Source organism: Carassius gibelio, chromosome A17 (assembly GCF_023724105.1).
Source record: "Carassius gibelio isolate Cgi1373 ecotype wild population from Czech Republic chromosome A17, carGib1.2-hapl.c, whole genome shotgun sequence".
Taxonomy (NCBI): Eukaryota; Metazoa; Chordata; class Actinopteri; order Cypriniformes; family Cyprinidae; genus Carassius; species Carassius gibelio.
In genome coordinates this window covers 4,200,798-4,213,899 of record NC_068387.1, presented here as the reverse complement: position 1 = coordinate 4,213,899, position 13,102 = coordinate 4,200,798, and the positions used below count along the sequence as shown (strand labels likewise).

At 39.2% G+C, this 13,102-nt stretch overlaps 1 protein-coding gene across 1 annotated transcript in view; it reads right to left on the bottom strand.

The window, feature by feature from the left end:
* Window positions 1-1,432, bottom strand: part of LOC128031397 (steroid hormone receptor ERR2-like) — a 63,263-nt gene extending 61,831 nt beyond the window's left edge. The window contains exon 1 of the mRNA XM_052619637.1: window positions 1,311-1,432. The gene's annotated coding sequence lies outside the window, so the exon portion shown is untranslated. The remainder of the gene's footprint in view (window positions 1-1,310) is intronic.
* Between the last annotated feature and the right edge of the window lie 11,670 nt (window positions 1,433-13,102).

Sequence of the window (13,102 nt, the reverse complement as noted above, 5' to 3'; positions counted from 1 at the left end):
TGTAATAAATGGGCTATTCTCATGTCTTTGACAGCAGTTCAATATATGGATGCCTGTAAATGTGCGCATGCGGTTCACATAACAAGCCAATCGCAAAACACAAAGCTCTGACATGAGAATAAAAATAGTTGTGAGAGAAGCTGCATGTGCTTTTTAAACTATATCATCATCGTCATCAGCGTGTGGCTGATACGGAGTAGATGATTGATGTCTCTGGGATTCAGGGACATACAATAATTTAATTGAAAAACATGGAATTAAAGGTCATTCATCCACGAACCTAATCCATATGATTTGCGTGCAATCCCTGTGGAATGCTTATTAAGGTCTGGTCTTATGTTACACAGGATTTGATATCAAACGCTGATATTGTGCTTGTGTTAAATGATGAGATCTCTCTAGATTTAATTTAGCCGTGCACACGTCATGTGCAAACTGCACTTGATGATGCACAAATTCATTTAAATCAAATTCTATAGATATATTACAAAATAAATAAATATATAGTCCAGGTAAAAGCTAATTCATATTTAGAGCTGAAATAATGTTTTCAGTGTTGTTTTAATTTTCAGTTTGGTCTATAAATTTTATTATAAATGACTATATGTACAAGCAAGAATTTTAGTTATAGATTAAATCACTGTTCTCATTCTCATTCTGAACTCAGTTTGACATATTAAATACATCCAATGTACATCCAATACATCCAACATACAATGTGTGTGTATTGTGTTTCAGGGAGTGAATAGTCCCTAGTATATAATAAACTATAGTTTATTATTGATCACAGTGTTTGTATCAATGTTAACTACTTTATTCCTAACACACCGATTTTCCTCTCAAAGATATTTTAATTTGTCTGATTTCACACGTTTATCCAGTTATCTAGATTTAAATTGGTTATACATATAAAACACTAAAAGAAAAAAAATATATATTCACAATTAATTATTATTGTATTAATGTCCCCCAAATGCACAAAAACTGCTAAAGAAATAGAGACTTATGCACACTGAGATCTGTGTGAATTTAGTTTGAGTGACAGTCGGTGTGTGTGAATTTTCGATCGCTCACTTTTGTTATAAACGTATTTAAATAAATTAACAAGTGCCAATTAGCCAAAGCTAATCGATAAAGCTTTGAGTAAACAAATAAACGAGTAAAAACACCGCGGTGTGTGAAAGTTCCCGCTTCTCCAGAGGCTTTAAACAGCGCCATAATTCACAGACATCAAGAGGGAGAAGACAGAAACGATATTTCAGGATGTAGTGCTCCAGAAAAGAACAGAAGAGTGGAGATATCGAGTGTACCTGCAGACACAAACTCCCGGAGCTCCTCAGGTGCGTCTCCATCTCCGAGTGCGCGCGTCTAACGCGAGGAGCGACGCTGCACGCGCATTTGTACGAGCTCCTCCTCAAGTCTCCCGCCAGCGCGCGGTCCAACTCATTTAAACCAGTGTTACCTTAACATGACTTAAACCTCACAAGTCACGCACAGTTTTCAAAAAGCATAGGTTTCACTTTATTCTGATGCTCCCTGTAACACACTCTGCTGACTATAAGTAACATTAGACTGGTATGGGTTAGGGTTAGACATGTACTTGCTAAGTTACTTATATTCAGTAGAATATAAAGAGTTAGCGGATATTAAGCAAACTGTCTACGGATAGTGCAACATTACTTATTGTCAACAGAATGTTCAAAAGGGACCATCAAATTAAAGTTACAGAAACATATACTAATTTCGATTACTCAACTATTTTATAAATTCCATGCCATTGCGAAGGTTTTTTTTTTTTTTTTTTTTTTTTTTTTTTACCTAGTTTCTGTTTTATATTATCTAGAAGCCAATGCAAACATATTTGGACTAGATTTCACTGGTTAGTTGTGTTGGATAAGATTTCACTGATGAATAAATGAGAAGAACAACATGAGCGTCTGGACTGAGAGCGGTGTCTGTAATAATCACTGGCTGAAATGTCACGACCAGAGGGTTTAAAGGTCTCAAAATGCCTGTTTTGACCATCATATAGTTTAAATTAGCATGCTGGTGATTTTGCATCTATTGTAATGAGATAGAAACAAAATGCAAAAGTTTTTGTTCGATTTTTTCTTGTTTTTTTATTCATATATAGATCATGAGCAGAGCTGCTTCAGTGATAAGGGAGAAATGGTGCTTTCATAACACGTTGAAGCCTATCACTGGGACATCCCAAGGAAAGCTACCTGATTCAGGGAATGACAGTGTGAATGATTCCACTAGACTCCACTAGAGGGAGTGCTGTTTCACCACAACTTAAACACCAATAAACATCCACTAATCACTGAAACCAAGACAATCACTTCCTTCAGCAAATCTAGTTCATGAAAACTCATTTCAGAGATATTCTGATAGCAGTTTAGGTATATAACTGCAAAATACATTAGCACTCATGTGAACTGATATTATTATTATTATTATTTTTTTTTTTTTTTTGCAAGGACTGGAACTAGAGACCATAAGTTATGAGTATAATATTGTTTGCTAAAGCAAGCGTCACAATTACTATTGCTCTTACTTATTATGCATTTGACCTGTAACCCGTCCTGCAGCGTTTGTGCTCCAGATATGAATGATTACTCAAAACTTATGGCTGGTTGACTTTTGGAAAACAAGTGGACATACAGTACAATAAAATGGACACATACATCTACACTGATGTGTATTTTGGGATTGTTTGGCACAGGTGCAGTAAGTAACACCCTAGCAACCACCAAGAACAACCTAGCAACACCATAACAAATACTTTTGCATAAAAGTGTCTGCCAAACTAATAAATGTAACAAGTAAATGTAACTTGCAACAATGCACACTGAAAATATTTGGTGAAGGATTTCCTTTAAAACAGTTTCCACTCAGAATTAGCTATTAAATGTAAAAAATAATTACAAAGAAATGGCAAATAACACATTGAATAAAAAAAAAAAAATAATAATACATTGAATTAATTAAAAGTAGTAACACTAAAATAGGCTTTGTTTTGTTTACAACTTAACACACAAAAAAGGCACAGTCAAGCTGGCTTTTATATGTACAATGTAAAGAAATATATATTTTTAACTTTTAATAAAAATGTTAATAAAAGATTACTGGAGTACATTTTAGAAGAAATTTCTATTATGGTCTTTCTACTTAAATAAAAATAATTAATGTAATTTCTTTGTAATTATTGTGAAATGAACTATCAATTTCTGAATGAATACAGTTTCAAGTAAATCCTACAGCAGTGTTCACCTTTCCATCATATGTTTCTATCAGATGTGTTATTAATATGCACTGTTTTCACATGCCACACATGCGCAGACTGTATTAATTTAAAAACAATAGGCTTGCATTTGTGTTTGCCGTCAGTTATAGAAGACAAACGAGAAGAAACATTTAGTACAAGAAACCCAAGATGCTCTCAGAACCACAGAAGAAATAAAAACACTTGAGTTAATAAACGTGGATAGCCGCTCTTCCCATAAACCTTCATCATGTTGATCCAATACAGCTGAAACATCATGGAGTGTATTTCGGGTGGCTTCCCGGGGTCACGAGTGCTAGACAGCGGCTTCTTTTCCAAACTCCTGATACCTACTTATTTTTCCCTGCAGTCCCTGTAAATGAATTAGGACATCATGGCAAACTCAGTTACAGTCACTGGCGTTCAGAGCAGGAGACAGACAAGACCCAGTGAAATATGTCTTCGCATCAAACAGGATCAGGCATTAATCTAAACTTCTGTCCCTCTGAACATTGCATAATTCAAAACCCAAACATTTTTCTTTCCATCGCTAAACCAAATAAGAGTAAATCCACCCTCCGGTGCGCTCGTTTCTCCGTCCGTTCCTCTCGGTCCACTCAGTCCATCCACCCAAATTTCATTTGGAAGCCACGGTCCGGCTGCAGATTTACTCACTTAACAAAACTGGACAGGAGGCCGTAAGTGCTTTTTGAATCTCTGTGTGCACGTGTGTGTGTGTGTTTGTGTGAGGAACGGGGGGTGAAACACTCAAGAAATGAGGATGTCTACTTCATGGGGCCTGACAGGAAATCTATACACTGCAATGTTTATCATTCAGTCATTATCTCGCCGCCAAATGGAAGGACAATAATCCAATCATTTAGGCCGGCTTTACCTGAGGCTCTTTCGCAGGTTTTTTAAACAGTAACGTGTCTAATGTGGCAATGATAGAGAGAAGAGTCTATGAGTGTCACTGCATACATAAAATCAACTCTGTGACGGAGCAGCTGCTCTACTGAAGCCCAGCGCTCATCATGTATGCCTCATGCTATCAAACGGGTGCCTTTTCCAGTTCAAAAAGCCGATTAAACTAAATTTCTGTAAGATTTCAGACACTCTGTCATGTGGATAAAATGTGTTTATGTGCTAATAAACAGCAATGTACCGTGACAGGCTAAATTAATACATTTTAACTATGTCTCCAGAAAGTAGAAAGAGTCTTATTTTGTTATTTTTTTCATGTGTTTTTGTCATTACTACACTGAGATAAACAAATACATACATGTTTGCATAAATAAATAAAGGGTTATAATTGTAATAGTAAAACGCTGCAGTAAAAACCTGTTAACTGGTACTGTAAGTTCATACACGATAAACTGGAAAAACTGTTATAGATTAAAACTTACCATACTTTAAGCTTACAGTAAAATAATGTTACCATTATTTGTACCATCTTTTGGAAGCAAAACAGGTCATTTTATAATTCACATTGAAAACTGTAAATTGGTAATTCAGCAGAGAAGTCAAATGTTTTCATTTATTTTATTTATAAAATACAGTTTAAAATTATAATATTTAACAGTTATTAAGTAAATATGTTACATTTTACTGTAATTTTATAAAATCATTCTGTTGACCATGGCTGAGAGTTATTTATTTATTTTTTGTAAAAAATAAAATAAAAATACAAGATTGTGTGTGTGTGTGTGTTTCCCAGTGTGAATCTTATGCTCAAGGTCATGACACTATGAGCTTTTTATTAGATATTTAATGTGGATTAATCTACAAATATGCAGATTATTCTGATTTCTGAAGATCATGTGACACTGAAGACTGGAGGAATGCTGAAAATGAATCTTTGATCACAGAAATAAATTTCAGTTTAACAGATATTTACACAGAAAATGTCCCTAGGTTATGAATGTAACCCTAGTTCCTCGAGGGAACAAGACGCTGTGTCGAGCGTTTCTTGGGGAACGCCTTTTGCAAGAACAACTCTGAATATCAGTTCAATGGAAGAGCGTGACGTCACAGGCGGGGTGACGTAGCGACCAGGACGCTATAAAGGCACGTGCCACGCAGCTGGCTTCAGCTTCGAGTAGGGAAGCAAGCGCCGGCAGGGGTGCTGGGAGTATGGCTCTGCGACGCAGCGTCTCATTCCCTCGAGGAACTAGGGTTACGTTCGTAACCTAGGGACGTTCCTCTTCGGGAACTCGAGCTGCGTCGAGCTGCGTCGAGCTGCGTCGAGCGCTTTTGGGGAACGATGTGCCAATGCTGCCAGACTACCAAACCCCTGCCTAGTGTGTATCCGAAGAGCACAGCTAATGCAAGAGGACAGAAGAGCCAGGAGCCATATCAAGATTGTAAAATCTGGCGAATGTAGAGGGCGTGGACCATCCCTTAGTGTTGCAGATGTCCAAGAGGTACACACCTGCTAGAAAGGCCTTAGAGGCAGCCATACTCCGTCCAGAGTGAGCCTTGGCTCCCAAAGGAAGGGGAAGACCAGAGGACTCATATGAGACGTTGATAGCCTCAACTATCCAACGACTAAGGGTCTGCTTAAAGGCAGGGTAACCCTTTTTTAAGAGGATTGTAGCAAACAAGCAATTGGTCAGATTTTCTCCACAGGGCAGCTCTGTGGACGTATGTGTCCAGTGCTCGCACTGGACACATACAGTTTAGCTTCTCCTGGTCTGGCTCCCGAAGGGAGGAGAGAGCCTCTAATACCACAACCAAGTCCCACGGGGAAAAACGGGACCGTACTGGAGGTCTCAGCCTCAGTGCACCGCGGAGGAAACGTGTAACTACGGGGTGCCTACCCACTGACTGACCATCGAAAGGGACGTGGTAAGCAGCTATGGCCGCCACGTACACCTTTAGGGTGGAGTGAGTTAACCCTGCAGAGAGCCTAGCTTGTAGAAACTCCAGAACTGTTTCCACTTCAGGGCGTACAGTTTCCTCGTAGAGCGAGCTCTGGATTGGGGGAGGGTCTCAACAACCTCGGTTGAGAGACCGGAAGCTAGGAACTGTGCCCCCTCAGGCGCCACACCCACATCTTCCACAGCTCCGGGCGAGGGTGGATTATTTTGCCCTGCGCCTGAGAGGGTGACAGATAGCTTGCAAGCGTCTATTCAACCCGGGGCATCGCTCTGTACCCTCGCTCATCAAGCCCCGCGCCATTGCTGTAATATTGAGAGTCGGGGCCGAAGAGAGGGGTCGAATAAGGGTGTTTCAACGACCTCACTATTTCTTTGTGGAGGTCGGGAAAAAAGGGAAGGCTCCGGGCTGGAGGTGGCTGTCCCGGCCACAGAAACCGCTCATCTAGTTTACTTTTCTGTGGTTCATGTTTTTTTCTCTGCAGGCCACTCGATTTTTAATTTATCAACTGCGCGAGATACCACCTCCAACAGCTCCTCATACTGGGGCGATAGGGGTGGCGAATCACTACTAATCGTCTCCACATCCACTTTATCAGAAGAAGAGAGGTGGAGTGTCGACCCCTCGACCTGGGGGAAAGAAACCGACGAGCGTGTTTCCGAACCCAGGGTTTGGTCGCCGGATCTGGCAGATGAGGAAGGATCAGCGTGCTTTGACCCCAGGCAAACCACGTATAAATCATGTGTATCCCCAGCCGTGATGTAGCGTTGGCAGGGAGGAACACACAATTTATAGCGCGATCTGGATTCGCCCTTCACGTGTCTAGTCTTTGCTTTGCACTTTGGCATTGTGTCTTTATTGGGACGGACAACAGGAAATAAGACTTACAAGACAGACTTTTGAACATGCACACACAGAGCGCTTGCTGAAAGATGCGAAGCTGAAGCCAGCTGCACGGCATGTGCTTTTATAGCTTCCTGGTCACGACGTCGCCCCACCTGTGACGTCACGCTCTTCCATTGGACTGATTGTACACGATATTGAGAGTTGTTCTTGACAAAGGCATTCCCCAAAAGTGCTCGACGCAGCTCGAGTTCCCTCGAGGAACAGCTGTTTTACACTGAAATTATATTTTACATTTTTTACCTTTTTTGAATGTATTTTTGATCAAATAAATGAAAGCCTTGGTGAGCAGAAGAGACTTCTTTCAAAACATTTAAAAACCTTTGTGAAGGTGTCATCTCACCCATTGTTCATTTATTTAGTTTTGGCTGCTTTACATTTAGTTTCTGACTTTATTTAGGAGAGTAATGATGACTTTCTCACTCAGAGTTTAGCATGAATACGTAAAGGCTGCAATTCTACAAAATAGGCCAACTACTTTGTGTTATTGTTTTTTACTTCTCATTTGCTGTAATTAAATTGTATTTGAAAATGCTCTCTTGTTTCAGCCACTGAAAAACCCATAGTGTCATCCGCTAGCACTGAGTCTGTTAATGCTGCTCACATCTGACACCAAAACTGTTAATCCCATCATAACAAGCAGGTCATTAGAAAGTCTTTGGTGGACAGTAAGCGCGTCGGACCCTCTTCACACCAAGAAGCGGCTAAAATGAAGTTTATCTCATTTGGGAAAGTGAAAGGAGCGCGTTCTTATCTGTCAATAAACAGTAATTAGATTTGTTGGCCGATAGCGTCGATTGCTTTCTAATCTAGCTGTCAGCTGGGATGTGTATAATTAAAATCCTGATTGATAAAGGGGTCCGAGACTGGCCACAGGACCAGCGGCGCACGCTTCCTCTCCTCCAGACACATGCATGTACTCAGATCCACACCATGACTGGACGAGCAGCAGAAATAAAGGCCTGAGGAGAAAGAGAGGAGCGGACAGCTTTTATTGATCAGGGATATCTGCTATCAGTGACGCTCCTCAACAAAAGAGCCGTGGACGCTTGAGGGACCTTCAGCCAGCACCGCTGACACTTCACTGCACCTGCGTTCAACTTCATTTTCATTACTGTCCACTTTATTTCTGGAAAACTTCAGCTACACTTCATTGATTCATTGTCATTCCTGTTGTCTCCTTCTTCAATGAAACACAAAAGGAGATGTTGTCTCAGATGTACTTTCTATGCAATATAGTGGTGAATTTTAATGCACAAATTAAAGAAAGCAGCATAATAAAAGTATTTAACAGTAAAAATAAAGAGTATTTAACTGTATTGTAACAGTAGTCCACATGACAGAATGATATACTCGAAGTAATCCAATGCTTTGTGTGAGGACTGGACTGAAGACGTTGTTGATCAGTAATCTCAAACAGCTCCTTTAGATGCATCCATATCAAACTGATATCAGAAACGAAGAGAAATTAAGAAAAGCATTTTCATTACTTCAATAAAATATTAACTGGAATAAAAAAAAAAAAAAAAAAAAAAATTATCTAGTAGCCAAGGTGACATTTCTCATATTTGTTTAGTTTAAGTCTTCAAATAACTGAAACCGAAACAACAAAAAATGTAAAACTAAACTTAATAATATACATATATATATATATATATATATATATATATATATATATATATATATATATATATATATATATATATATATATATATATATATATATATATATATATATAAACACAACAAATTTACTTAAACTAAAATTAACATGAAAACATTAAATATGAAAAAAATACAAATATTTTAAAGAACTATAATAGCATATCAGTGGATCAATAAAATGGCAAGAGTGACACTGCAAGTAAAGAAAAAAAATATATATATATGGAATAATGTATCTCACTGAAATAATCATGCCCTACGATATTAAATGTGAAAAATAGAAAAAAACATATAAATAGCCATGGTCAGTTTATCCAGTTTGAAGCCAATTTTTCGAAGCCAATAATCTAGAAATCTAGGAAAATATGAAAGCACATGATACAGACATACACTTACAGTTTAAAAGAAATGACACACGTGAGGATGACAGTGCCTCTCAAAACAACACAACAGAGAAATCTCAGACAAGAAAACAACAGAATGCATGGTGGCAGAGGAAAATATCATTTTACAGAAATTGATGGAAAAAAACAGACAGACGGACAGAGAGAGAGACGAGAGTCTGCCAGTTTGTGACCTTCACTGTCCTGCTCAGCTCTGCTCACCAGACTAAAGTTGACCAAACACCAGCATGAAGGATGGCTGTGCACTTCTTTACCTCACACACACACACACGCATGCACGCACGCACACACGCATCCACACACACACACACACACACACACACACACATTTGTGCCATATTTCAGTGTTATATTCACTGACCAGATGTTATCATCATGCACATTTAAATTGAAGTCACTGGTATTTTATTCAGTGCCAACCTCGCCTCCTTTTTATACATAGAGAATTCACATAGAACAAGCCAGCAATGCTCCATTCACAAATAACACATAAAGGAATAGTTCACCCCAAAATGAGAATGTCCTCACCTTCAGGCCAACCAAGATGTACAGCAGATCTGCTTGTTTCTTCATGATCAACAGATTTGGAGAAATTATTCCATAATAACTCTTCCTACGGTGAAAAGGTGTTCAGGTCTGAATCAGGAGACACATCTTCAGCTAATGTTCATTTCTCGGTGAACTGTTCCTTTAAAGAGTGTGTGAGTTTATAAGAGTCTCAAAGCAGCGGTCCAACACTTAATTGACTTCTTAATGGCAAACAAAATTTAGTCAGGAACACTTCCATTGGGCACAAAATGACTTTCTTTAGTTTTCAATTTGCGTGTCTATGATGGCGATTGAGATTGATGCGACGGCAGCTCATGCACGTCGGCTCTGAGAATTTACCTCATTTAACTGACTTGCATCATTTCCTCACCAAACAATGTCGTTTATTAACTTTAATCATATATGAGAAAAATCAGTGGTGGTTTTCCTTGGTGTTGCTCAGATTAATGCAAGCGTGTTCATACAGTGATACAGTTTGCTATTAATTGAAATGTCTGTATATGTTGCCAGTGCTTCATCCTTATTTCTCATTGGTTTCGTATGTGTTGCAGCTGGCCATCAGGATACAGCTGTAAGATATTCAGCCGCGTCGAGCAGAGAGTTCAGAGACTGTTAAACACACAGTGGTGAATCTCCCTGCTGATTAAAATGGATGTCCCCATGCTGATCCTTCACGGTAAAGAAACTCCTTCACATTCCTGCCCATGTCTGGCTAATGTGTAAAAGTGCTGAATGGCAGGGGGTCGGAGGGGCTCTTGATTGTGCTTCACACGCTGAGCTGGACGGACTCCTTCAACACTTCTGTGTGCTGTTGATGTGACGTTATTAGAGTCGGTGTGACATATAACTGCTCAGAGATCAGAGATGCTCTGTGATTACTTACGGTGCTTCAAATACATCAAAATACCAGAGTCACAAACACAGGTCCAGTGACAACTTCTCTACTTTTTTTTCTGAGAAGGTATGTACTTTTACTAGTATACCCTGATATACATTAGCTCAGTTTGTGTGTCGTTCTGCAGTCCTCTGACCCTGCCATGCAGAACATGTGTGAAACACCATTATAACTGCATATTTGTTACCACGTGCATGAAGGCCCTTTAGTCAGTGGAGCTGCTGACCTATTTCATTCATTCATATTTCATTCACTGTCATTTGGCTGATAGAAACCACAGTTTCACACTAGCAAGGCATGACACAACATGTTTCCAGTCATTTTTTCTGTCTACAGTGAATGTACAAATGCACAAGACACTTTACTTGCCAATCACAAAGACACAAACCAGATAACACATCCGGAGGGCTGTGATTTAATTAAAGAAATATATGACGCATGTGAGTTTCAGAGCGAAGCGCAGCACTGTATTCATTTACACACGAGCAGCTCAATTTGTGAAAATACTGCTGCAAAAGCCATCACTCATACATTGCTTATGATGTGCATTTGGAAACATAATTACGACACCCAATTTGTAATGAGAAGCATTTATAGACGGGAGAGTTACGGTCTTCACCAAAATTAATGACTGAAAATAAAGAAATTTAAATATTAGTATTTTTATAATATTTTTATTAAATACTCATTGTCTTATTTTAACACTAGTATTATTACAATATATTTATTAAATAATAATCACAAAAATAAAAAAAAAACATAATTATTTTGACCATATTGCATATCAAAAACAACTTTTTTTATATATATATGGAATGAATAAAAAATGTAAACATGAATAAACGTTTTACTTATTTATTTATTCATTTATTTGTAAATATTTTCCAGATGCAAAGAACCATAATCATTCTGAATGATTAACTGTTTCCAAATAGGGTTATTCAAGTCATCTTTTAATATTGCACTATATATCCCAGAAAAAAATAATAATAATACTGCAACATCCGTTTCATCCAGAATGCTGCAGCCCTACACTAACTAATGAAAGGCTTTCCACCTCAGTTTATAAGTTATTATTCTATTTATTCTGAAATACTATTACATGGCTTGATCCATTATTATTATAACAGTACTCCGCTGTCCTGTTATAGTCCTAGAGTGAATGTCACTTATTATCTCTTGAGATTTGGCATGTGGGATTAATGACTCTTATTGGGCCACACACACACACACACACACACACACACACAAACTCAATTTGCTCAATCATCTCCACAGTTTCATTCCTGTTCAATATTCCCGCATCATTTCTGCACGCCGCTCTCCCACAGTTTCAGACGCTTCTCTTCTTCATCGCGGGCTCGTGTTGTGGCGGCAGTATAAAGGGCCGCCCGCGGTGGGAGAGATCCTAATTAACAGCCTTTTCATCGGAATGGGCTTTCTGTTGCTGTGCTTTGCGAGCGCTTGTTTTATGGCAGCGTCGGGAGCCCCGGCCGGGGATTTGGAGAGGGATAATTGCCTTTGCCGCAGGCTCCAGTAATCTGGTGGGCTAATTCATTATTTTAATAAGTTAGCTTCTCCTAGGGGGCGAGTGGCTCCGCGTCGCACCTCAGAACTCTGACAGCGGGCCCTCGTTATCGTGCCACTCGCTCCACGGCCACGTCCGCGCGGGGTTAATAACAGTTATTAGCCCCTCTCCTCGGCCGTAATTTCTGCCCTAACTGGGGCCATTCAGACCGACGGCAGACTCTGATCAGCACGAGAAGTATCCGCTTCACTGGGGAACCAGGGGGAACAGTCATAAAACATCAACAGTTGTAAAACAGTCATCGCGGCAGCAGATAGATCAGACCGATTCATCCAAACAAGCACTCGGTCGTGGGGTTTGCGTAACTAATGACTTCATTTCAGAGACAATCTTCTTCCTGCCTTGCTAATGGACTGCTGGCCGGCTTTGATGACTGCAATTCACACGGACATTTTACACCGTGCCTGATTAGAAAGCATGTCATTGTCATTTCAGCATTAAGGGGGAGGGCTGTACAGATATGCTCCTGATGCATCAAAGTATCAGAAAAACCCAAGAGGGCCCACATACATAGACTGATGAATCAGAAGAGTCGCAGCAAACAGCTCACTTCTGTGCTGCAGAGAATGGTGAAATTATGATCTATAAACCAGTATGATAATAAACTAAAATAATATGATGACAAATACCAGTTTGTGATATATAAAGCAGCAGAATGGACAGTTTTTGTACTGGTAAAATAACCAGAACGAGTGAAACCGCACACTCAAGTTACAAACGGCTGCAATAAAGGTGATAAATCAAGGTCTTTAATATCGAATCAGAGAGTCATTTGCAGAGGGAATCTGTTTCATTCTCAAATATGTAAATATTCACACTGCACTGACACAAAGAAGTGGCCTAAAGTGATGTCTGGAGGGGATACTTGCACAATATTTGTTTTTAATGACCCTACAAGTTCAATTAAAGCGTCAATATATGAAGTGTATGTTATTGGGAGGAATAAAACACTAAAC